Source organism: Pinus tabuliformis, chromosome Q (assembly GCF_031772625.1).
Source record: "Pinus tabuliformis cultivar Carrire ecotype Pingquan chromosome Q, CPIR1, whole genome shotgun sequence".
In the NCBI taxonomy this organism is placed as follows: Eukaryota; Viridiplantae; Streptophyta; class Pinopsida; order Pinales; family Pinaceae; genus Pinus; species Pinus tabuliformis.
The window spans coordinates 1,323,410,505-1,323,436,820 of record NC_142296.1 but is presented as its reverse complement, the minus strand read 5'-3'; positions in this window follow the sequence as shown (position 1 = coordinate 1,323,436,820).

The window sequence follows — 26,316 nt, the reverse complement described above, 5'->3', positions numbered from 1 at the left end:
GGATTAGTCTTCTTATTCCCAAATCTGGATTGTTGGACCTCCTTTGTAGCAAAGAACAATAAATTTCTGTTATTTTTTAGAGCATGCTAACAAGTTTCAATCGACTTAATTCCACTTGCATTAGATCACAAAAACATTCTAGTTCATAAAAAATATCACCCCATTACATTTTCACTTGATTTGGTTAGATTTACTAGCTCACTAGTTCTCGAATTTCTAGATTTTCGACTACTAATGTTTTGTTTTGTTTTGTTTTATATATATATATATATATATATATATATATATATATATATATATATATATATATATATATATATATATATATATATATATATATATATAATGGGTTAACATACGTCTTTTTGAGTGATTCCAATTGGAATAGGGACCTAAAAAATCCTAGTTAATAACAAAATTTGTTCCATCCAATTTGGATTTGATTTTCTTGGTCATTAAACCCTCGCCAATTTCATCAGTTCACAAGGAAACTTCTCCAAGATTTTTGAGCAAATCCATTCATCTCCCAACTTTGGTTTTGAGTTCTGAGTGATCCTAGGAATTTTCCCACTCCATTCCACACATCACACACCTTTCCTTGGACTCCCATCACCTCCAACACCTCGAATTTTTCTCTCGGTTGTATCCTGTAGGTTCACTATAATTCCTACAGGATCATCCTGTAGGTTTCTACTACATCCTATAGGTTTTCTTGAAATGGCCTGTTTTGAGTCCGAATTGAGAGAAAACCTCTAGGAAGTCACCAAACGCCTCCCAAGGGTATCCCACACCATCCAACCATCTTCTAACCCTTCCATCCAACCTCCAACATCCTTAATTCACCTACCACATCACCAAAGGAAATTAGTTTGCATACTTGATTTTGCATAAAAAGACAAAAAGACAAAAACAAATTTATTTCAGTCCCTTTACTTGCACATTAGTGATGTTTGATGCTTCTTACTTCCATGATTAGATAGTAGCATTTGGTTCATGATAATTTAACATTATTTCAAAGCATAGTTTCTTGGCAGTTAATTAGGAAATGGTGTGATTTAGCATTGAATTTTTGTATCTTTCCTTGTACTTTATTTCTTGCAATAGGTTAAGGTTCCATTTCGATCATTTCATTTTCTGCAATTAGTTTAGGATTTTACTTCAGTACATGCATTCCATTACATCATGACAGCAAAGAAAGGACGCATTGTATGCCGCACATATAGTGTCGACACCTCTTAAGTTTTTACGAACCTCGAGTTCATAATTAAAGTCGGTATCCTTGGGAGTTGCAACATTCTTGTTGCAATACCGAGGCTCATCAGTGATATAGTGTCTTAGTCAAGTATAGTCAAATTCAAAACACTTGTCAACTAAATGTAAACTCACTATTCCAATGTAAGGGTCAAGTCAAAATGTAATTGTTTCACCAATGTGTCATAGTTAAGTCTCATTCAAAAAGAGTTAATTCAAGGTTAAGTTGTCAACTCAAATTCATATCTAGGTATTACTACCATGTCATAGTCAAGTAAAGGCAAAGTCAAACATCGTAGAAGGCTCACTAAGCAATCAATGTTTCACTTCATAATCAAGGTATTTTTCATGTTAAGGTATCAAGCATATTAATTCAATTCACACTTCAACTTGTAAGTCAAAAATCATGTTCCTATGTAAATGTAACGATGTGTCACTTGTTGTCCCTTCACATATCACTTGTCAACTATGTAACATTAGATAAGGACAATGGAAATCATAACACCAATCAAAGTCAAGATAATGTCAATTTTGATATAGTCTCAAAGTTAAATGAGTTATGTCAAAGTCTATCAATTCATATTTGCATAGCTCAATATCCTATACTACATCATAGTTCATTGGTATTGTTGGTTCATGCAATATTTCATTCAATGTTATGTTACAAATTTCTCTTATGAATAGATCTACATGCCTATTGTGCATGAAATTTAACTCAGAAATGCTCCATGTAGACCTTATGTATGATCTAAGCTTTAATATCTTGCAAAACAATGAACTCCCTTTATATTCTAGCTTAGATATTAGATATTAACCCCAAAAATGCGCAGGTTCAGTTGTTGTAGTTGAGATTGAAAAATAATTATCTCTTTACCAAACCAATTAACGTTGCTTCTACACTTAATAAAAAATTACTTCGTCCATCATAGTGATTTCATCGTTTATGTAGGTAGAAAAATATGGTTAATATATTAATACATGCCGAACATTCATCCATGTTTTGTTGAGACTATTCAAATTATGTGACCAAGCACATGAATTTATCCTTGAAAGTAAACCTCTGTTGAACTATTGTAACTTGACTAAACTATCGACTCACTCACCATTCAAAATATTAGAGCATAATCAAACCATTACAACCATGTCATAAGTGACAAATACAAAGGAAAATGTATTATAATAATCACAGTAGTTAATCAAGGTTGCCCTGATTCGTAAGAGAAAAATGTTTACACAGGTCTGCGACCTAGCACAAAAGTCCAAAAAAAAAACCAAAACACACAAGAAGAACATTAATTAAATGACTTACCTCTTTGTTTCCCTAAAGTTTGTTCATGTAGGAACTTTGTATATGCCTCAAGAGTCTTCTTATAGGGCCGAAAATTGCAGAACAAGTCAAGATCTTCTGGAGAAATCACATAGAAAATTTAGGGTCGACGTGTTTTGAACCTCTATCTAGGTTCATCATCAGGACAAGGATGAGGAGAAAGATCAACAGACCACTAATTTATATCAGAGATGCAATGGTAAATTTCCAACGGTCAAAAAATAAATACAAACAAAAAGATACATTAAGGGATAAAAAACAATTTATTTATTAGTTCTTTTTTAATTTAATTTTAGTTTATTTATTTCTATTTTTATTATTCAGAAATTATTATATGACTCTAACAATTTCTAATATTTTATCATATAATTTATTAAGATTCAAATATATTATCAATTAAAATTATATTAAATTATATAAAAATATTATTAATAATAAAAATCGATAAATACAATAATAAAATCAAAACAAATAAAATAGAAGAGATCCTAGAATAGAATAAACACCAACCAGGAAAGCAGAAGGAAACAAAGGAGGGGAGAAAAACCGAGGGGGTTAAGAACAAAGAGAATGGACACACAACTTTCTTAACTTCCATCCATCGTCCCTATTAAGAGTCTTACTTCTCTTTTCAATCTCAATGGCTTCTCTTAATTTTCTATTTTATTATTGTATTTATTGGTTTTTATTATTAATATTATTATTATATAATTTTCCCTTTCTTATTAGATAGATATAATTTCTAATCAATCGTTATTTATATTTAATATAATTTTAATTGATAATATATTTGAATCTTAATAAATTATATAACAAAATATTAGAAATTTTTAGTCATATAATAATTTATGAATAATAAAAATAGAAATTAAATAAATTAAAATTAATTTAAAAAATAACTAATAAATAAATTTCTTTTTATCCATTAACGTATCTTTTTATTTATATTTATTTTTTTACCATTGGAAATTTATCATTACATCTCTGATATAAATTAGTGGTCAATTGATCTTTCTCCTCATCCTTCTCCTGTTGATGACCCTAGATAGAAGTTCGAAAAGCAACAACCCTAAGTTTTCTATATGATTTCTCCAAAAGATCTTGGCTTATATCATGAATGACAGAAGCATCCAATGTGAGAATTGCAGAACAAGTCTACCGAATTTTAGAGCAAGGTGTGAGATGATGTGTTGATAGTTGTGGGAGATATTAGGTTTATTTTTATAGCCAAGTATTATATTGAGGAGGGGATCCTAATTCATACATTGGAGGAATTTTAGGAAGTGTAATTATTATTAATTATTATAACATGTTTAATTAGCATTATTAATGTATCAACTTAGGTCCTAAGCAAAGGAAAATTTCCCTTATGGTGAAGAATCATACTTTTTAACTAAGAAGTTTTCTTTATTTTAAAAACACTAAGGGACACTCCCTAAATTAATACTCTTCCTAAATTAATGTTATCTCAAAATCAATAAGCACCCTTTAATGATTAATAAATAATAGTAACTAAGCCTTAATAGCCCTATTTAAAGTTTGAAATCAACTATTGGCTTAGTGCATATGGTCCTACCAAGGTTTTGAAGTCAATGATTGGTTTACTGTCTTTGGTTCTTGAACCTATTCAGCTTATACGCAATGAGATTGCGGAAAGAATCACTATCATATATTGACAACCTATTGACGGTGCTAGAATTCCGTCAACCAAAAGGTGTCCCTGATGTGAAGTCCCAACTAGACCTCACACTGTTTAGAATAGCAGCTCCATCCAAAATATCAACCCAGTTGCCATGTATTCTTATAGATTTTCCTTGGCTCTAACTGTCAACAAGAGACGAGTGTGTGATGCCTTCAAAAAACAAGGTGTGCCTGGTGAGTGTTTGGTTGTAGGTGTGTCAAAGTTCTTCTACTATGGACACACGCAAACAAGAGGTATCCATCTAACATGCAACAAAATAGTCCATAAAATATGTGACTGTCATTACAACCAATTAATGAGAAATATTTGTCTACCATCCTATGGAACAATCCACAGGGATGGGACAACAATAACAACCATTACAACACATTCTCAATAAGATAAGTACTAAAATAACCGAAATAGTTCAACTACTTTAGCACAGATGAAAGCAAACATGAAATACAAACATTCGCAGAATAGTCTTACAAATATTCATAATCCATGCATGAAGAATGGGTCGACCATGAAGGTTTCTATTATTAAGTAAAATTCTCAATACACATGTATACAATGGACATCACTAGCTCCAATAGTGGAGAATTGGAGCCACTCCTTGCTCCTCAAAAGAACTAGTTTTTCTCTCCAATGGATTGTGGGAGGATCCAAGGTGAATAATTCCTTTGCTCATACAATAAGGGTGTATATATAACCAATAGGTGATGCTTCACCTTCCTTGTGACTCTTTGACTACCCTCATGATTGTTTGAATTCCTATGACTTTTCGACCTTACATGAATCTTCATATTTTGAATGTGTCCTTTAGACTTCCACTTTACAATACATTTCGAATAGGTAATTACATGATCCACAATAATGGTGTGGCATATGATGACTTGTGACAGGACATGACATGACATTGATGACATGAACTGAATGATGATGTGATAGTTCCAAGCTATCCTTCTTATTGCTTCTTTCTTTGTGTCTTCTTAAAAATATGGTACATGTTCTTCTTCTTCCTCCTCCTTATGACTTGAAGATGAGGACTCTTCCATGTGATCTTCATCTTCATCTTCTGTTAGAGTTTGGTGTTCCTTTGTCTTCTCGCTTGATGATCAGTTTATCTCTTTACCTTCGTATGTGTCTTCTAGCATGTCCTCCTTCTCCATCTCCGTATTCATCATCTTTCCATAACGTGATAGAGTACCTACATCTGTAATCCACTCATGACAAGACGAAATTAGTCAGATAAACCTCTAGTCTAATATGGTGCATATTGATCCACTGACTCAGCTGGAACTAGGTGACAAGCTAGGAAAGAGGCTCAGTAACTATGCAATTGCACAACTCAGGTAGTCAGGGGTGAAGCTTGAGCCTTAATACTACGCAATGCGTACTTTAGGCAAGACTAAGGAAGAAATATGTGTAATACAGGAGCTTAGTGTGACAGGCTGAGGGAATGGGAATTGGATCAACCTATTGTGTAGTTCTGGAGGACAGATGGACCAGGTTGGTTGCTTAATTGTGCATCTCATAGAGTCAGTGGTGAACCTTGAGCCCTAAGACTGCACAATACGTAGTTCAGGCAGGATTGGGGAGACAAACTTCTCAGTTTCTGGACTTAGTGAGCTTAGCTGCAAGGTTTTGCATTGCTTGGGAGAACTGCACTATTTTGTGAGGCAGAGGATCTTGGGCCATTGCATAACTCAGGAGCTCAAGGGATGACCTTGAGGATAGAAATTGTGCAGTGCATAGTTGAGGCCAGGTTGGGAAGATGAATTGTGCAATTCTGGGAAGCAAGCTCGAGCTTGAGCACTAGAACTATGCAACGCATCAATCCTAGGAAGTAGGAATCTGGCATTGCGGAGTTTCAAGGGACAAGGATACATCTTGAGGTTTGGAACAACATAGTGCGCAGTTGAGGAAGGTTGGATGAGGCTAGGTTGCTAGGGAATTTCTGAAAATTGGCTAAGTGTGGGACCGAAGTGTGAACAGTGATATGACTTGACTGTGATCACACACTTCAAAAAATTTGATGACATAACAACCTATATCATCCAAAACATGTTAAAAACTTATCTCCCTTAGTGCGACAACTTTGGGTTGACTTTACGACAAGTGCGACACTAAAGGTACACTTTGCAATGACCGTGACGAAACTTGTGCAACAGTTCTTGAAACTTTGGGAATGAGTGTGACTAATGTTTTCATTGTTAGACCAACTCATTCACACAAAGATAACCCCTTGAAACCACCAGAATAAGCATACATATATTGTGCAATAGCTAACATGAAAAAAGATGCCAATTGCTAAAGTGCGAACGACTCTTGTGATATATGGACGATAGTGAAAGTAACACAGGCCAGAGAGAGATCCATCTGGAACATGCCATATGAGGATGGTAATATAGCAACATATTTTAATCATCTGGCACACCAGGGCAACTCTCATTTCCAGAAACTCTTCAAGGTCCCCCTAGTGCCACCCTCACTGAAATTATCCGGATTGTTGGTCACTTCCCTCGGTTTGTTGATCTAGAAGAGGTAGAGGAGCTTACAACTCCTGTAACAATGGGAGAATTGGAAAGCACACTAAAATGGTTCAAAAAAGATAAGGGTCCAGGGTCGGACAGATGGACTATCGAGTTCTATCTATTCTTTTATGAAACTATTGGACAAGATCTTCTAAAGTTGGTGGAGGACTGCAAGATTTCAGGGAGAATGTACAAGGCTATCAACTCAACCTTCATCGCCATCATTCCCAAATATGACTCCCCCACATCTTTCAATGATTTCAGACCTATTTCTCTCTATAACTGTCTTTAAAAGATCATTGCCAAAATTATTGCCAATAGACTTAATCCTATTCTCTCATGTCATATTTCTACGAAATAATTTTCATTCCTCCACAATAGACAAATTCATGATGCTATTGGAACTGCTCAGGAAGCCCTTCACTCCATGAAAACTAAAAATCTTAAAGGTACCATTCTCAAAATTGACCTATCCAAAGTTTTTGATCGAGTTAGCTAGCTCTATATAAAAATTCTCCTCACCCACCTGGGCTTTCCTCCCCCCTTCATAAATTGGGTTATGTGCTGCATCACTACTGCCTCCTTCAGTGTCATAATGAATGGCTCTACCTCCAACTTCTTTCATGCATAAGGTGGACTCAGAAAAGGTTGTCCCCTCTCCCCACTCCTCTTTCTAATAGTCATGGAGGGACTTAGCAGACTAATAGCCTCAGCCAAGCGAGAAGGGCAATTACAGGGACTTAATATTTCAGATCAATGTATACTCATTCACCTCCTCTTTGTCGATGGTGTGCTTGTCTTTCTCAATGGAGGCATTCGAGACACCACCATGTTCTATGACATATTACTACTTTCCTCCTCGGCCACAGGTATGGAACCTAATCAACTGAAATCCTCCATCACTCTATCAACATTCACCCCACAGGAAGCTCGGGTTCCACCACATAAATTTTCTTTCCAGAGCCATCAACTAGAGGATGGGCTCAAATATCTTTGGTTTTGGATCAACCCACACTACTACAAGATTGCTGACTGGATATGGCTTGTGGTCAAGATCGAAAAATGATTGCACAATTAGAATCATAGTTTCCTTTCCAAGGCAGGTCGATTAGTGCTTATTAAAACAATCTTGGAGGCTACACCTATTTATTGGATGTCTCTGGCATGGATTCCTAAAGGAATTTTATCCCCAATACAAAAAAATTGTCGCAGATTCCTTTGGAATGGCTATAAGGACGAAAAACCTTTTGCCTGGGTGGGTTGGAAACTCATTGTAATCCAAAAAACGTGGGGTGGTTGGGGACTGAAGGATCTATCCTCCTTTTCTCAAGCACTAGATGCAAAGATGGGATGGCTTATCCTGACCTCCCAGAGCCTCTGGACACAAGTGATCTACTACAAATACATCTGGCCACATCATATTATGGACCAGATTCATTTGCCCACCCGGAAACGAACTGGGATATCCATGGTTTGGGGAGCGATTCTTCATACCATGCCCACCATCACGAATGGACTCGCCTGGAGAATTAATGATGGTTCATTGGTGTGAATTGGCTTCGATCCCTGGTTGGGTTGTGGTAACATGTTTTGACTTCCTTCTAATCTCATACAATTTCTTAAACACAAAAATATTAATTTGATTGCCCATATTGTTGACCTTGGGAATATCACAGTATTTTCACAAGCATGGACTTCAGTGGAACACCTAGGTATTCTTGTTCAATGGCAACAATATTGGGAGGGCTATATTACTGCACTGATAGAATCACGTGTTCGTATCATGGATGGCACTGATGAACTCATCTGGGCCCTTATTGAACATGGCACTTACTCCCCTAAGGCTATTTATCCCATCATTCATGATGCCCACAGGCCACTAGTGCTTTTGGATTGTTGGGGCAGGTTATGGAAACTAAAAGCGCATCTGTGTACTAATCTATTTATGTGGAATGTATTACGGAACAAGACACCAACAAGGATCAATTTAATGAAACGATCCTTCTCTGGTCCCTCCTGGTGCATGCTTTGTCATCAAGCAGAGGAAAGAAATGACCACCTATTCATGTTTTTCCCAACAGTGAATCACATTTGGGAACAGGTCCATGCTACTCTATCCATAACCATCATATGGCATGGACTCAATGTATCAGAAGCCTGGGAACTTTGGCGAGCTGCGTCCTTGAATCTAAAAGTCCACTATCTTCCACTGCTTATTTGTTGGACTATTTGGCTCACTAGAAATGGGATCATTTTTAGAGATAAAATTGTTCGATGGCAGCCTTCCATTGCCAAAATTGTTGCTGCATATCATGAAATACCATAAGAGAATCATACCCCTATTGGTCGCGTTGTATCACTTGAATCCATTGATCACAATAATCCCTGGGATTTTTTTAATGGAGCAGCACAAGTATAGGGTTGTGGAGGGGGTATACTACTGCATAAAAATGAAAATCATCACTACAAAATTCAAATGGGTTTAGGGATGGTGACAAACAACTATGCAGAGTTGATCTCTCTTAGACATCTCTTCCATTTTTCTCTTGCACATGCATGCAATCACATTCAGATTTTTGGAGATTCTAAAATCATCATCAATTGGTTCAACAACATATCTACATGTCATATGCACTCTCTCAGGAACATATTAGATGAAATTAGGAACTTAAAAGCACAATTTAATTATATCTCTTGTCAACATATTTACAGGGAACGTAATTCGATTGCTGACCAACTTTCCAAGGAGGCCATGGCACATCCCAGAGGACTATGGATAATACATGATTAGCAAGGAGATGAGCATTACCAGTACTATCATCGTCCCTATATAGATCAGGCCTATCAGTGGGCCGACAGGCCCTAATGTTTGCAGTATACAACAATGATTTATATCAGTACTAGCTTTTACATTGTATATATTTTTTACATGAATTTTTCAGTATACCCTGTGTGGTAAATTATGTACAGACTTATATATTTTTGAAGGCTATAGCTAATATACTGTGTATGCCATACATGCATCTACTACATGTAATTTTGCTATATTAATTAAAAATTATGGTTTTTCCTCGAGAAAAAACCACATGCTAGAGAAAAGATAAAATGAAAATAACACTAATTAGAGTGAAAGAAAGCGAAACGACAACCAAAAACATGAAAATGACACTCACAAAAGCAAAGTTGCATGAAGGCGGCAATTTTAAAAACTCACCAAAATGAAAGTACGTGTTGGGTTGTGTTATACTCTTTCCACGACTAGCCCCCTTAGCAAGACCGAGGGGTTAGAGAGGGGGTGGAGCCCCCCCTTCGTTGTGTCGATGCGCAGTGGGGAGGGTCACAAGGAGGGTGGCAGCCCCCTTGTACAGGGGGTTTGATGGGGGTGGTTAGCCCCCCTCTACAGGCTCTGGGGCAGTGTCTCAGGGAAAAAAAAATTGGACCCATGGTTTTGTTCATGGTTTTCCACACATGGTTTTGGGTGCGATGGATTTCAGTCCATTGTATTGGATGCTTCAACATGTATATATATGCATTGGAACATTGAAAGGAACATAATGAAAAATCAATCTGGTAGTCCTGGTTTTGGGATTCAGGGGAAAATCTATGTGTATATTTGTTTTATGTGGTATGCTCTCACTATTGTTTATTTTCTGTTTTTAGAATTTGTATGTAGATAATTTTTGTATGAGGTTAAAACCTACAGTACAAACGCAGCTAGAATGTGAGAAACTATCATTACCAGTACACACTGATTGTCGACATGGATTGGACATTGCCATGCACAGTCTTGATGGAATGTGTTATGCTTATCCATGCTTGCATAAAAGATTGTGCTCATGAACTTGTTGTAGACTAAGCATGTGTGAGCAAGTGACTTCAACAATTCTGATCCAATAAGGAAGCTCAAAGTGTCGGCTAACCAAGAAGTGACTATGGAATTATCGATTGCAAGATCCATAGTATGCTCCAAAATTTGAGTGTACGCAAAATTTTGGAGGGTGTTTGTCGCAACAACAACACAACCATAGGTGAATAACATGTCATGTCAGTACCCCGTAGGGTTTTAGCCCACAAAACTGGGTTTTCAATTTCAAACTCAATTTTTGTTCAAACCAAGAGGAACCACAAGTGTTATAACCCTATTTTCCACTTCATTATAGTGAGAGAAACCCAAGTTCAACTTACCCTAGTTGTTGGCTAAAATACATCCCCTTTTTACCTTTTCTTTTACTTAGTGAGATTTATCCGATGATAAAAGGGTGGAATTACATGATTGATTTATTTCTCATAATTAGTTTTTCAAATAATTATAATTATGAGATAATAATTATTTCATAATTGAGATAATTAGGAAAAAGCTCATAATTGTGAAAAAGGTTTCTAGAGTTTTGTATTCCCAAAGTGATCAACTTGTCCCACTTGTGTATGAGTTGGCTAGGGGTCCATTATTGTAGAAGTTTCCTAACTTCTCAAGCCCCTAGGTGTCTATATACATTCTCCCAAAGGATAGAATGAACCTATATAATCTCACCAAGAGGAAAGGGGGTTAGATATAGTATCCAAACTATAACGCGAGAGTTTTTCTATATTAGGAGAGGAGACCATACTACAAGCTTGAGGAGACAATCTCCTTTGTTGGAAGGTATACATTTGTTGTACTTTCATTTTGGATTAATAGATATATGTTGCTTTTATATATCCAGGTTTTGAGTATGTTTGCAACAGTTACATATATTGATTCTATGACATTATGAGTTGACGATCTTCTGAGGAAGATCATTTGTCATCCTTGAGTGTTTGTGTTTGTGTGTAGGTGTTGAGATCAATTGTAGATGAATTAGATTCCTTGAGTGGAGTTTGAGGATTCTGCTACGAATTCAAAACCCTTCACCGACTTCTGAGGAGGCCAGGTGCATGCTCTTCCCATTATAACATCTAGAATCATTTTCTTATTTCATGTTTGAGCATTAGGTTGGGATTTGATTCTCTATCTATTGTCCATTTTTCTCTTACTGTTTGGTGGTCTTATTTAGGCAGAATATCATTGAGAAATAGATCCTTGCATGTAAATTTCATTGCAACAGAATTGGCACTTTCAATGAGATCCTTTTTCTTTTTCCCTCTTCGTCTTTAGATCTCTTCTCTTTTTCTTTAGATTTGGTTTTTTTTGGTCTCCCGTTGATTTCTATATAGTTTTTGAATTCATTTTGATCTCCATTGGTTTTACTTACTTCAGATTTGACCTGATCTTAGATATGGAGATTTTGTTCATGTTTTTTCTTATATAGAATTACAGGTTGCGATTGTTTTATCAATTTCTATTTTTTTTTATGTATAAATTTTGATAAAACTAACCACAAATATGGATTCCCCTTAAAATTATACCCAAAAAAAATCACTGAAAATGGACTCTGTATGAGGAAATTATGGCCAATTGAAGATCAACTAGTTTATTTTTCCTTCGCCCTCGCTGTCATGAAACCAACTCACAAAAAGATAGAAAAGAGATATCAATGCCTTAAGAATCATCCTCTTTGAGGGGGAAACCTCCTTTACATTACACAAATGAACAATTTTTGGATGATACAAATGACAAAACCTCCTTTCTATATATAGGAGTCTAAGGGGTCACAATATAATCAAAGTCGACAAAACAATAATAATATAAGGGAACAACAATAACAATAGTGGGCTTTTATAGGGCACAATAATAACAATATGGAGACAATAGGGGCACAACAATAACAATAAGGGCTACAATGACAATAGTAATGGGGATCACTAGTATTATAGGGACCTAACATGCCCCTCTCCTTCAAAAAAGTGTTTTCCTCAATGCTAGAGTAGTTTTGGATGCTTCTGTATAAAATTCTCATCCTCCCATGTGGAATCTTCCATAGATAAGTGTTTCTACTTGACAAGATACTCTGAAATTGATCAATTTCGCATCTGTTGATTTATGTTTCTGTAACTGCTTCAGGTTCCAATATGATTTTTCCTTCCTCTTCAAGTTTTGGCAATATTGTTTGAACTGGGAGTTTGTCACCAATAACCTTCTTTAAGCATGAAACATGGAAAACTAGGTGCACTCGGGAAGCTGCAGGAAGCTCCAATTTGTATGCCATAGTACCAATATTTTGCAACACCTTGTACATACCATAATAATTTGGTGATAACTTATTATCCTTCTTAGCTTGCATGAGGGACATTTTTTATATGGTTATAGCCATAGAAATACCCAGTTTCCTACATCAAAACTTCTTTCGCTATGATGTTGATCTTCTTGTTGTTTCATTCTATTCTGTGACAAAGTTAGGTTATCCTTTAAGAGTTGGAGAACTTGTTGTTGATGCTCGATGTGATCTTCCACTGCTTGAACCTTAGAATTTTCTCTTACATATGATGTGATGGATGGTGGGTGATATCCATAAAGTGCCATAAATGGGGTCATTTTTGTTGTTGTATGAAAGGAAGTGTTATACCACCATTCAACCAAAGGCAACCATTTTACCCGTTGTGTCTGTTTATCAGATACAAAGCAACAAAGATATCCTTCCAAACATTTGTTTACTATCTCAGTTTTCCAATCAGATTGAGGATGATAAGATGAGCTATGAGCTAACTAAGTACCAAGACAAGAAAATAATTATGTCCAAAACTTTCAAGTGAAAATGGCATCTCTATCACTTATAATAATTTTTGGGTTTTCGTGTAGCTTTTGAATTGCTTCCATAAATGCAATAGAAACTGTACTAGCTTTAAATGGATGAGATAATGCACAAAAGTGTGCATAATTGGTAAGTTTGTCAACTACCACCATCAAGACAGTATTTCCTTCGGACTTGGGTAAACCTGCGACGAAATTCATTGAAACCTCCTCCCAACATTGACTTGGAATGGATAAAGGTTGTAATAGACCTGGGGTCTTAATTGTTTCAACTTTATTTTGTTGGCAAACCAAACATTCTGCCACAAACTTTTGAATATCATATTTAAGGCCATCCCAAAAAACTCCTTCTTAACCCTGTGGTAAGTTTTTAAAAATTCTGAGTGCCCTACTAGGGGAGAGGCACGCAATTCCATAATAATTTTTTGTTTCAGTTGGGAATTATGACATAGGTATAAGCGATCTTTGTACCATAAGGAATATTTTTTCCAGCTAAATGTATCAGATGTACTAGTATCTTGTTGTAACTCTTCAATGAGTGCCCACACTTCTTCGTCATTCTTGCATTCATCCCTTGCTTTGTTTATCCAATATCGTTGGATAATAGAAATGGCACAAAGCAATACTTCCAGATACTCATCCTTTCTTGAGAGTGCAACTGCCACAACATTTTGCTTCCCTTTTTTGTATATGATTCCAAATTCATAACCCAACATCTTTTTGACCCATTTTTTCCACTCTTATGAAGATAATCTTTGTTCTAAAAAGTATTTCAAACTATCATGATCCATTTTTACCTTGAAGTGTCTTCCCATTAGGTAGGGTCGCCATTTCTTAAGTGCATGTAGTATTGCCAATATTTCCTTCTCATAAATAGACTTTTGTAAATACTTTCCTTTGATTGGATGACTTTTGAAAGAAATTGATCTTTCTTCTTGCATTAAAACAACACCAATTCCATTTCTTGGGCCATTACATTCCACAATAAAGGTTTGTGTGAAGTCCAGTGTAGCTAAGACCAGTCCTTGGCACATTGCCTCTTTAAGATGTTCAAAGGCCTTTGTTTCTTCTAGAGTACATAAAAATGCATTTTTCTTCAATAATGTAGTTAGGGGTGCTTCTATTCTCCCGTAATTCTTAAAAAACTTGTGCTGATACCCTGTCAACCCAAGAGATCCTCGCAGATGCTTTATGGATGTGGGGATTTTCCATTAATTAATGGCTTTAATGGTCTACCTTAACACCTTCATGAGATACAATATGACCCAAATATTCCACCTCTTGTACTCCAAAGAAACTTTTGGAGATTTTTGCATATAATTGGTTCTCCTCCAATAGTTTGAGCACCCTATCAAGATGTTGAACATGATCCTTCCAAGAATTTTTGTAGATTAGTATACCATCAAAAAATACTAACACAAATTTTCTATGGAAGGGTTTGAAAATGGAATTCATCAAACCTTGAAATGTAGAAGGTGCATTGGTAAGGACAAAAGGCATGACCAAAAATTCATAATGACCCTAAATGATGTTTTCAGAATGTCTTGAGTCTTCATTCTTATTTGACGATATCCTAAACGAAGATCCAACTTGGTGAAGTAAATTGATCCATGTAATTCATCCAATAGTTCATCAATGACAGGAATGGGAAATTTATATTTAATAATGATCTTATTGATCTCCCAATAATCCAGACACATGCACCATGATCCATCCTTCTTGTGAACCAATACTACTGGAGCAAAGAAAGAACTTTTACTAGGTTGAATTATACCAACATCTAGCATTTCTGCAACCATACATTTAATTTCACTCTTTTGGGAATAAGGATATCTATAAGGCCTGATGTTTGGAGGAACACTTCCTGGAATCAAATGAATAGCATGATCATGATCACGAATAAGTGGGAGACCTTTGGGAGTCTCAAATACGTTGGAATGATTGTCCAAGAATTTTTGGAGATCAAGAGAAATAGATGATTTTGATGTGGGAACCTCTAGTGAACATAATTGTGCAATTACGCCTCGTTGTTATTTCTTTAGAAGATTTGTCATTCCATTAGAGTTGATTATCTTTCCTGGTTTCCCTACGATACCTCTTAATTCTACTTCCTTTCCTTCTGAAGAAAATTTCATGAAAAGTTCTTGAAAATTAAAAGTTTTTGTGCCCAAGGATTGTAGCCATTGGACTCCTAGTACAACATCAACACCACCCACTGTAATGGAAAGCATTGGGCTATTCAATACATATTCTCCCATGGATAGCTTGATATTATGGCACTTTCCAGAGAAATTTATGGTTCCTCTGCTTGCAACCATGACTTGACAATATAGTGTTGGATATAGGAAGCAATTCAATTCCTTCGCTATCTTACAATGAATAAAATTATGGGTACTACCCGAATCATTCAACACTATTACCTTTTTCTTCTTGATATGTCCTTCTATCTTGATAGTTTGAGGAGTGGTAATTCCGGACAATTCCTTACAGGATATGGTCGGATTCATTTCTTCTTTCTCTAGGGTCTGTTCCTGGTGTATATTCTCTTCTTTTGATGTTTCTTGTTCCTTTTCTTCCTCCTCTTCACAATCTATGTAAAATAATTTCTTCTCAGCACACTTATGACCTTTAGTGTATTTTCTATCACAACTATAACAAAGCCCTTTGCTCTTTTTTCTTCCAATTGTTGGGGTGTCAACCTTGTAGGTTGTGGAAGGCTAGGGGAAACAACACTTCCATACTTATAGTTGTGAGTGGTAGGCTTCCTTATTGTCATCATTTTTCTTTCCATTTTTCTTGCCAACCTGAATTCCTTCTCCAATGAGTCAGGTTCCCAAAGGTGAACCTCATGTTGGATGTTATTCTTTAAATTCCCTATGAACACATCAATCCTATGATCCTCTAGAATATATTTTACCCTTATATTTAATTTTTAGAAGTCCTCAATGTGCTCCATCATTGACCCCTTTTGTTTGAGGTTTATCAATTGGCTAAAAAAAGTGTTTCTTTTTGTATCCTCATAATATGCTATCATTTCTTCCGTAAAAATTGCGCAAGTGACAATTTGTTTACAAGTGAAAAGCCATCGATACTATACAAACTGATTTGGTTCCAAATATAAATTTGCAATGCATACCTTTTGTGTGTTTTGCACATTATGGAGATCGAAATATTGCTCCATATGTAGTATCCATGTTATGAGATCCTTGCCATCAAACTTCCTCATATCAATCTTTGGAACATGGTGGGTCTTCAATCCAACATTAGAGTCTATGAAATCATGATTAACATTTCTTTTGTTCTCATAATGAGTTTCCTTTACTACCCTTTCACCATTAGTAAGTGTTTCTTATAGTAACTTAGTCAAATCTATCTTCAAATATTCCATCTTAGCATCCATGCCATTCATATTAGCTTCCATGCCATCCATCTTAGCTTGCACGCCATTCATGTTAGCTTCCACGCCATTCATCTTAGCTTCCACGCCTTTCTTTAAACCATCAATCTTATATTTTATTATCGTTTGTGAGAGTGAAATTTGTTGCACTTGGCCTTGTAATTTTGATATATCATGTTGCATTTCTTCCTATTCTTCATGAGTCATGCTAGAGCTTTCAGCTTTCTTACTAGGTGTTTCCATTTTCTTTCTTCAGGGCATCAATTAATGATAATTATGCTTCACTATGCCCTTTGAACTTCAACCTAATTTTTCAACCCAAACTTATGAAAATTTTTAAAAAGCCTACATACATTTTTTCACTTTGTAGAAGCTCAATATTGAATCTATTGTATCTCTGTAATTATGGATCTCCAAGGTCTGAAATTGGTTCCTGAGGTATCTCTCTAAGTCCTCTTTCCAATGCCACTAGTCAGATCAAAATTCGATTCTCCAAGAAAGAGTTATTCCCAATCTCCCAGGATAAGCTAATTATATAATTTTTCAGTAGAGCGAACTTGTACGACGTGCCACATGTCACTGTTTCAACTGTCAGATCTGAAAACGATACACAGAAACCTATAGTTTGTCCTATTTCTATAAATTATTATCAAATTTCGATATGATACTTAGAGAGAACGTTATCAAGATGTTCCCAAGGTCAACTGTTTGGAATGTAATTCAAGAGTCTACAAAAACCCTAATGTCCTTAGATCATATCTCTGAAAATATATCGAGACAAGCTCTGAAATTCAGAGCCAAGGTTCAGAACGATTTCATCTCAAATGGGTTTTTATTTTATTTTCTAAAATGTCACAAAAGGAAAGGTATAGCGAACATTCCAGGATGACCTGTTTGGAGTAGCGAAACCCTAGAATCCAAAGCTCTGATACCAAATGTTATGAAACCAACTCACAAAAAGATATAAAAGAGAGATCAACGCCTTATAAATCAGCCTCTTCAAGGGGGAAACCTCCTTTACATTACACAAATGAACAATTCTTGGATGATACAAATGACAAAACCTCATTTCTATATATAAGAGTCGAAAGGGTCACAATATAATCAAAGTCGACATAACAATAATAATATAATGGCACAACAATAACAATAGTGGGCTTTTATGGGGCATAATAATAACAATATGGATACAATAGGGGCACAACAATAACAATAAAGGCTACGGTGACAGTAGTAACAGGGGAATCACTAGTATTATAGGGACCTAATACTCGAGCGTAACTGCTTTTTCTATTCTTTTATGTTCCTTTATGTACAAAATTCAGTAAAACTAAGTACATATTTGTAATATTCTTGAAATCTTACCCAAAAAAAAACACCTGAAATAGAGTCCATATGAGGGAGATATGCTTGATTGAAAAATAAACCTATTTTCTATCATTTTTTCCCAATTTCAGGGTTTGTCTTTCAAATTTTTTTGCCTGATTTTTTAGTTGTTTTTCTTGAGAACTTGTTGTTATTTGTTGGATCTATTTACTATTATTTATTTCAACTGTAAAACATATCATATCTAAGTGCACTCTTATTGGTTTGTGTTGGACCCTTACTTTGGTGCTACTCTAGGGTTTTCCCTAGACGTTTGGCGTGCTTTGGTTGGGGCCATTGTCCTCATTTTTGGATCCAATTTTCAAGATCTATTTAGTTGATCAAGTAACAACTATTGGTTGACATTTCCTTCCTTTCTCACTTTTAGATTTCTTTTTGACCTCTTGATTGTGTTTTCTCCTTTGGATTTGTTTTCCAAGCTTTGATGCTTTTTAAGTGCTTTACATTCTAACTTGGGGACTTGTCTTTGGCCTCTTTTCAGTTATTTTTCTTCTTTGGTTTGATTTTTTTGTGAGCATATTTATAAATTTGGGATTTGTTGCATCTAATAATTTAGTGAGAAGGTGCACTATCAAAGGCATTGGTGTGTTGTGGAAAAACTCTTACCCTCCTATTGTTCGACTTCATTAAAGTGAAAAGAAGAATTTGCATATAGCTACATGAAGGTTACTAACAAGAGTCATTCACACCATCTTAGTTTCACGCTGCATCCCAGCTTTGTAAACAACAAACACTTAAATTAACGTGATAATAAAATCAAATAAACTTGTATTTTTCTTTTACTGGTAGTAAACCAACACTAGCTTAGGATGTGGTATTCGAGATAGGTGTGTGAGTTAACTGCTCCAAGAATGCAAAATGAACTTAGCAGCTTGTGATAGGGAGACAAATCCACTTCTAGTAGTGAAGTTTTGGAAACCCTTCTAACAAGAGGGTCAAGCACGAGGTCACACTTGAGATGGGAGGTGTGACATGACTCATTTCGCTTAGTATAGCGGAATTTTAATGTGACATGACCCATTTCGTGATATAGTGGAATTTGCACATATTACAAACAGTGTTATTAGAATTTTTTTGTAGCACTTGGGGGCCACTAAGGAGGAAAATCTCAAGGGGGTTTTGGTCTTATCTCTCTAGGCTAAGTGTCTTTCCCTTGCGTGTAAATTTGGCCTGCGAATGTCCCCTTAGGATGTGTTATTGTCAGTGGTAACCATAGTGGCCAATCTTTTTAGGGCTCATACACAGGTGCAAGTTTGAGGTCGTCTTCTCTGTACATGGGACAGATATTAGTCATACTCTCTCAGTCCTCTCATAGGGTGCCCCACAGCTAATAAGGGCACTTGCATCGAGTTCGCATCTAAAAGGGCTGGGAAGCAGGTCACTAGTATAATTGTCCCACTACCATCTTCTTTGTATTTTGGTTTGTGTGTGACTATCTTTTAGGATGTTTCTAGTGTGTTTTATTTGGTCTAAGTTAGTAACCTTGGCCATAGGGTATTGCACTAACATAATTGTGTTAATTTATAATTTTTCACCCTAACAGGATTTATTCACCACCAGTCACTTCATAGACATGGTTTTCCTCCTGAATGAGGTGGAATTTCTACTCCTACATGGAGAGTGCCTATAACGCTCAAGACCTAACCAACCCAAAGTTGTGGAGTCTTTACCTGGTGCTTTTGATAGTGATTTTATTTCTATTGAAATTTTTTGTGGACAATTTTGTTGGTCCTATCAATCCACCTTTGACCGATCCTTTGGGACCTGATTTAGAGCGGTTGAACCCTGACGATTGCATGCCCACCTATACTCACATTCATTTTTCAACAATTTATTCTATGGTAGAATCTGAGTCATCCTTACCCTCTGCTTCGAAATTATCAGTTTCCATATCATCATTGTCGCCCCTTAGTGGGGTCATACCTACTCCTCTGTCTACACCTCTCACATATTCTTGGGGGATCCCACCAGTTCTTCTATAACTCCCACAATTTCTTAAATGTTTCCATGCCTACTCCTTCCTCTATGCCAACCATAGTTATTCTTCCTAGTTAACCAGTATGGTCAGGAGTCTTTCCACCTAGCTTTTCTCAACCAATGATTCTTATCAAGGATAATTTTAGGGGCGAATGTTAGCCCTTTGGCGAAATTAAGGGGTTTTAAATTTTTAGTGGGCGAATATTTTGTATCATAGTACATTTTTACAAATCACCTCAAATAGCCCACCTTATTTTAAGGGAGAGGGTAAAAAAGGTAAATTTAGCCCTTGAAATTAGGAGTTACAACCTTCCATTCGCCCATTTTCAAGAATAGGTTTTATTTAAGTGAATCCATTCGCCCATTTTCAAGAATAGGTTTTATTTAATTGAATCCTATGGGCCAAATACCATATTTATAAAAGAGGTATGGTAAATTAATAAAAATATAAATAAATGAGAGGTATGGTAAATGAATAAAACATTTTTTATATTTACTCCATAAGTCACCTGGTGTAAACAAATAAAAATATAAGTAAAGTGGAGGTACGGTAAATAAATAAAACGTCTTTTTATACTTACTCAAAAGATATGGTAAATAAATAAAAATATAAATAAACTAGACGTATGGTAAATAAATAAAACCTCTTTTTATATTTAGTCCATAACCCTCGTTCTATTTATGAAGGCTCAAGAAAAAGGTTTTATTTAAGTGAATCCTATGGGCCAAATACCATATTTGTAACAGAGGTATGGTAAATTAATAAAAATATAAATAAACTAGAGGTATGGTAAACAAATAAAACATTTTTTTATATTTACTCCATAATTCACCTTATATTTACGAACACTCAAGAAATGGGTTATATTTAGGTGAAACCTATGGGAAAAATACTATGGGACAAATACAATGGACTAGATTGCTATTAATACCATGCAAAAAACCATTATTAACCCTAATATTAGAATTATTAAAAATAAAAATGGCACATGGTATTGACCCATGGTATTCACCAAAATGGCACATGGTATTGACCCATGGTATTCACCTGTGGCCTATTTAAATGGGGGGATTAAACCAGCATAGATCCATTTTTACTCTTCTCTAAGAGTTTACAATGCTAAGATTCACTAGGACTTTACAAAGTTTTATTATTTAGTGAAAGACTCGCCAAGATCTTACAAGATTTTATAATTGAGTGAAATATTCACCATGCCTGGTGAGAGATTCGCCAAAAAATTATATATACATATTATATTATTGATAAAATCGCCTTCCATTTTTCCTATATACCATGGAGATTCGCCCATTTATTATATTTATAAATTTAGGGGGGGTTCTTAAAATTTTCCCTGATTCTTATTCCTCAGTTAGGTGTGGCTACTTCTAGAAATGTGTGTGGGGGGGGTGTCATTAGTTGTTCCTAGTCATCCTAGGGAAACATCGCTTCTAGTATGTCACTATCCTGGTACAATTCATTATTTGGAGGGGTGCCACATTCCAACACGTTTCTTAGAGTGGCTAGTTTACTAGGGGTCAACCCTGCTACCAACAATGTTGCCTCTATGGGTCACCCTCCTTATGTTGGTGCTACCTCTCAAGTCGGTCCATCATTTCCTCCTGGCTACAACACTAATAAAAACCATGCTCTCAGGGGTCCATTTCTCTCTAGGGGCACTTACCCTGGGGGGATGGATCCCTTTACCAGTTATGTTGGCCCACATTCCTTATAAGTTGGGACGAATCCTTTAAATAAGACGATGCCACCCTAATCTCTGACCATATTCATGGGTGGCATCATCGCAAGAGGTTGGTTAGGACCAAGCTTCTTAATGAGATTTTATGCAAATGGTTCATTCGATCTTTGAGACCTCAAATTTCCAAGGATGTGTCTATGTTCTGAGTTGTTACCGAGGAGAAATATATATTAGCTACCCAACAACAGGATTTGATTTATCGAACCCTAGTCGATGGAGCTCTGCAACTACAATGGCAACCCTTTGTTTTCATATTGCAGGGATGGCACTTCCTCGAGCTCGAAACAGTTCAGATGAAAGCGTCCGCAGGTCGGCTGGCGTCCCCTCTCAGCCGGTGAAGGAAGCAAAACTGGAAAGGGGTTCCTTTTGGGTTTTACTTTTGAAAAAAGGGGTTCATATGTCACAACTTCAAATGCTATTTCCAGGACTGCATGGTTAGGGCAATGTCCATCTGTCATCCATTCTTGGGTGTGTGTCGCGATCTCTCTTGCAGCAACAGGACTGATGGGAGAAGGATTGGTTTCCTGGCACACCAGGAGATGCCACTGACATTTTGCATCTTCTAGCCTGGCCAGAGAGAATCGTCGCCCCCATGACAGTGCGAGTGTGGACAGGGGAAGAGGGGCCAAATGCGTCTCAGCTTACATCAAAACAGGGGAGCTCCCGCGCAGATGAATGGTGGTCGATTTCAGCGGACCCAATAAATTGTGAGGCAATGAAAGGTTATTTAAAAGAGGACCCATACAAACCAGATCCGGAGAAATCATGGTGCGGACAAAATACAAAAAACAGGGGCGCATTGGGGAATACAGAGAAAATGCCCAATCCTACGGATCAAGGCTCCAAAAAGGATGTTTCAAATTGCATGGATAAAGAACAGATACAAATCTTTATCAGATTGTTAGGGGGTAGACATCACTACATGCGGCTCAGGAAGGGGCTGAATATACAAGAGTTAAAAAAGGAAATCCAGAACCAACTAGGAACCCCCAAAAAATATCAAAATCTGATATATACAGGACGTAGTCTACAGGATCTCCATACACTTCAGGAATATGGTATCACAAATGATTCAACCATCATTCTTAATCTAAGACTGCGTGGCGGATGCAATGGAGACAACTCAAAAAATACAGGCTCCTTTCGTGATGCAGTCAAAGGAAAGGAAAAAATGCAGCACAAATCAGCACCAACACCAGAACTACCAGGCCCATATATTGTGGAACAAAAACTGGAATCCCCAATGCTACAAGTAACTCTGCATGAGGTAACTGATCTACACACTGATCTATCCAAAAATGCTATCATTTGTAGATTTAATGGGTTCTGGCCAAAATCCGATGCTCTGCATCAATGGATTTTCTCCACATGGTCACCAAACTGTGAAATACACCTATGCTCAAAAGGTTTTTTCATAGTTAGATTTAACACAGAACAAGAACGAGACAGTATTATCAATCAGGGGCCTTGGTTTTGGGGCAATGCTGGCCTCTTCACCACCCCCTGGTTCGCTGATTTTGATGCAAATACTATGAAAATCTCATCAATGCCTATTTGGGTGAGGCTCCATAACCTCCCTCTTCATTTTTGGCATCACAAAGTTTTAATGTCCATTGGGAATACCTTGGGGAAATTCATAAAAATAGATGAAGACAGAGTTAGCAGGGGAATCTTCACTTTTGCCAGAATATGCGTAGAAGTGGACTTGAGTCAGGGACTACCTGATCACATTACATTGAACTACAACAATACACTGAGAACTCAACCGCTTGACTATGAGAACACAGCATTTAGATGCCGCAGATGCATGCAAATAGGGCACCTCCAATACACCTGCCCACTGGCCAAAAAGGACCCCAAGGGAAACAAGAAACAACAAAAAAGCCCAAAGGATGGCAACATACCGACCTGATGGAAGAAGAGGAAGAAGAGAACATGCAGACAGAACCTACAGGGAACCAATCAGCACCTGACATACAATTGGGACAAAAAGATACTCAGGAAGTAGATCCCCCAGATTCTCATATGGGGCCAGACAATATACAACAGCAACAAGAACCTCTGCTGGAAGTAGGCGGCATCAAAAGAACACATGGATCTGAAGGATCAAAATCTGACAAAGAAATGCCTATGAACACAATGGAAAATCAGCTAGCCATTATTACACCCTCTCCCAACTCTGATGGTTGGCGAAGGGTGGAAAAGAAAAAGGGCAGAAAAGCATAGGCCAGCTTGATCTCATTATTTACTTTTTATTGTACTTTTGTCTCATGTAATACATGGAAAACCATCTGCATATGCTTTATAGCATCTACAAAATGTAATTTTTTCATATGAATAAAATTACGACTTTTTCTTGCTGGAAAAAAAAAAATACAGGATTTGATTTATTCACAATCGGGCACACTTTATGAAGTACTTCCTAATGCTCCTAGGCCTTCCATTGACCCACCAAAACATACTCCTAACCCACATGCTAATGGTGTGATTGGGTATGTTTCCTGATTCCATGAGCCAACTTGTTTCTCATCTTGGGCAAGTGATTGTTACATCAAAAGTCCTAGCAAGTGCGCCTCGCTCTTCCAAAGCACTGTCTTCTAAGCAGTCCACTGACGTTCTTATGGTGAAGTGCACAACACCTAAAAACAACCAACAAACTAGTGATAAGCAGAATAATAAGAAGAATAAATAGAAAAATCAACCTGCTCAGGAAACTCAACCAAATCCCTAGAATCAGGGATGGGCACCAGTGACCATCGTTGAAAGATTAATTTCCATTGTAAAAAAATTTAACGTGAACATCTTACTCATGAATGCCCTCAGATGGATGAATTTCATAGGCTCCTTGCACCACTGCAATCTACCCAATAACTTGATTTTTTAACTCATTCGTTTCCTGCAAACCTTAGAAACAAATGGTTGCACAACCTCTGACACCTCGCAAGGGGGAAACGAGGGGTCATTTTTCAACCCCACCAATGGTTCATTTGTCTTTATGTGCAAACAAGATGTTAATGTGACCATGCAATCCAAATCGTATGATGTTCTTGAGTTGGATTATTCTCCTAAGGACTTACCTACTCCACCTACTTCCATTGGACCTCTCATGTTAGATAAGCATATGGAACCTGTTTATCACCCCCCTAAGGCCTCTACCTATGCCACTCAGCACTATAGTATTGTTCAAGATCTTTCCCAAGCTCATTTTTCCATGTCTGCCCTGGAGGTTTTGAAAGTTGTCCTTAGCAGTGCAAGGCCTTTTTTTTGTGGTCGGTGGAGTAGATCCTTTTGACTCAAACCTCATCACATTCAATGTTAACAAATATACCTTTTGAATTTCCCACTAGATTTCCTTTCATATTACTGTGTGTATCTTCCATAAGAATATTCATTGAACTTTGGTGGATGAAAATTCTTATACTTGTGTCATGTTAGCATCATGCTGGAAGGATATCGGATCTCCAGTGCTCGCCAAGCCCAATACTAATCTTCAGGCCTTTGATGGACACAACTTTGTACCTAAGGGGCTTATTCCCAAGTTCTTCATTAAGTGTTGGGGGGGGGGGGGGGGATTTTTTTTTCGATGTTGAAGTCATCAACACCACTTTGGATTACAACCTACTCATTTGTCATAGTTGGTTCTATGCCATGATCATTGTTGTATCGTCTGTATTATGTATCCTTTGATTTCCTCATGAAGAAAATATTGTTACCATTGACTATCTTGACTATTGCATTCCATCGAACCAAATTTCCACTACGGGGAATTCAGTACCACTTGTGGGAGTTAACCCTGGTCAATTTCAGAGTGTTGGTGCAGGGATATTCAAAAGTTCATCCCTTATGGGTTTTTTTCCTCAATTTCCTCCACCAGACATTCCTTCTTCCTCTTCTAAAGCTCTTATGCATATGATCTCTTCTAGCACCTATGGACCCCATAGACCTCCTGGTCCTTGGGTGGTGTCATTTGATCCTAGGGAATTTGATCAAGCTAGTGAGCACCCTCAGCCACCTTTAGTGGAAGATATTTTCTCCTTGGTAGTCCCTTCAATACCTCCTTGCGTTGGTAAAAAAATCCATCAAAATATGGAATATGACCAGGTTCCTTTGCCCACATGATTCGTCACTATGTATGTTCCACATGACTCCCTCAATAACAACCCTCCCCAACTAGTCAACTTAGAGTTCATGGATCTACCTACTAATAATCTTAGGGAGATTATGTCTCTTCCTGCCTCTAGTACCCCTGATGTTGAACAAGTAGAGCTTGGCAACATAAATCTTAAATTGACCTAGGGGGAATCTCCTCGGCACTCCTTGGAAATGTCACCCATGG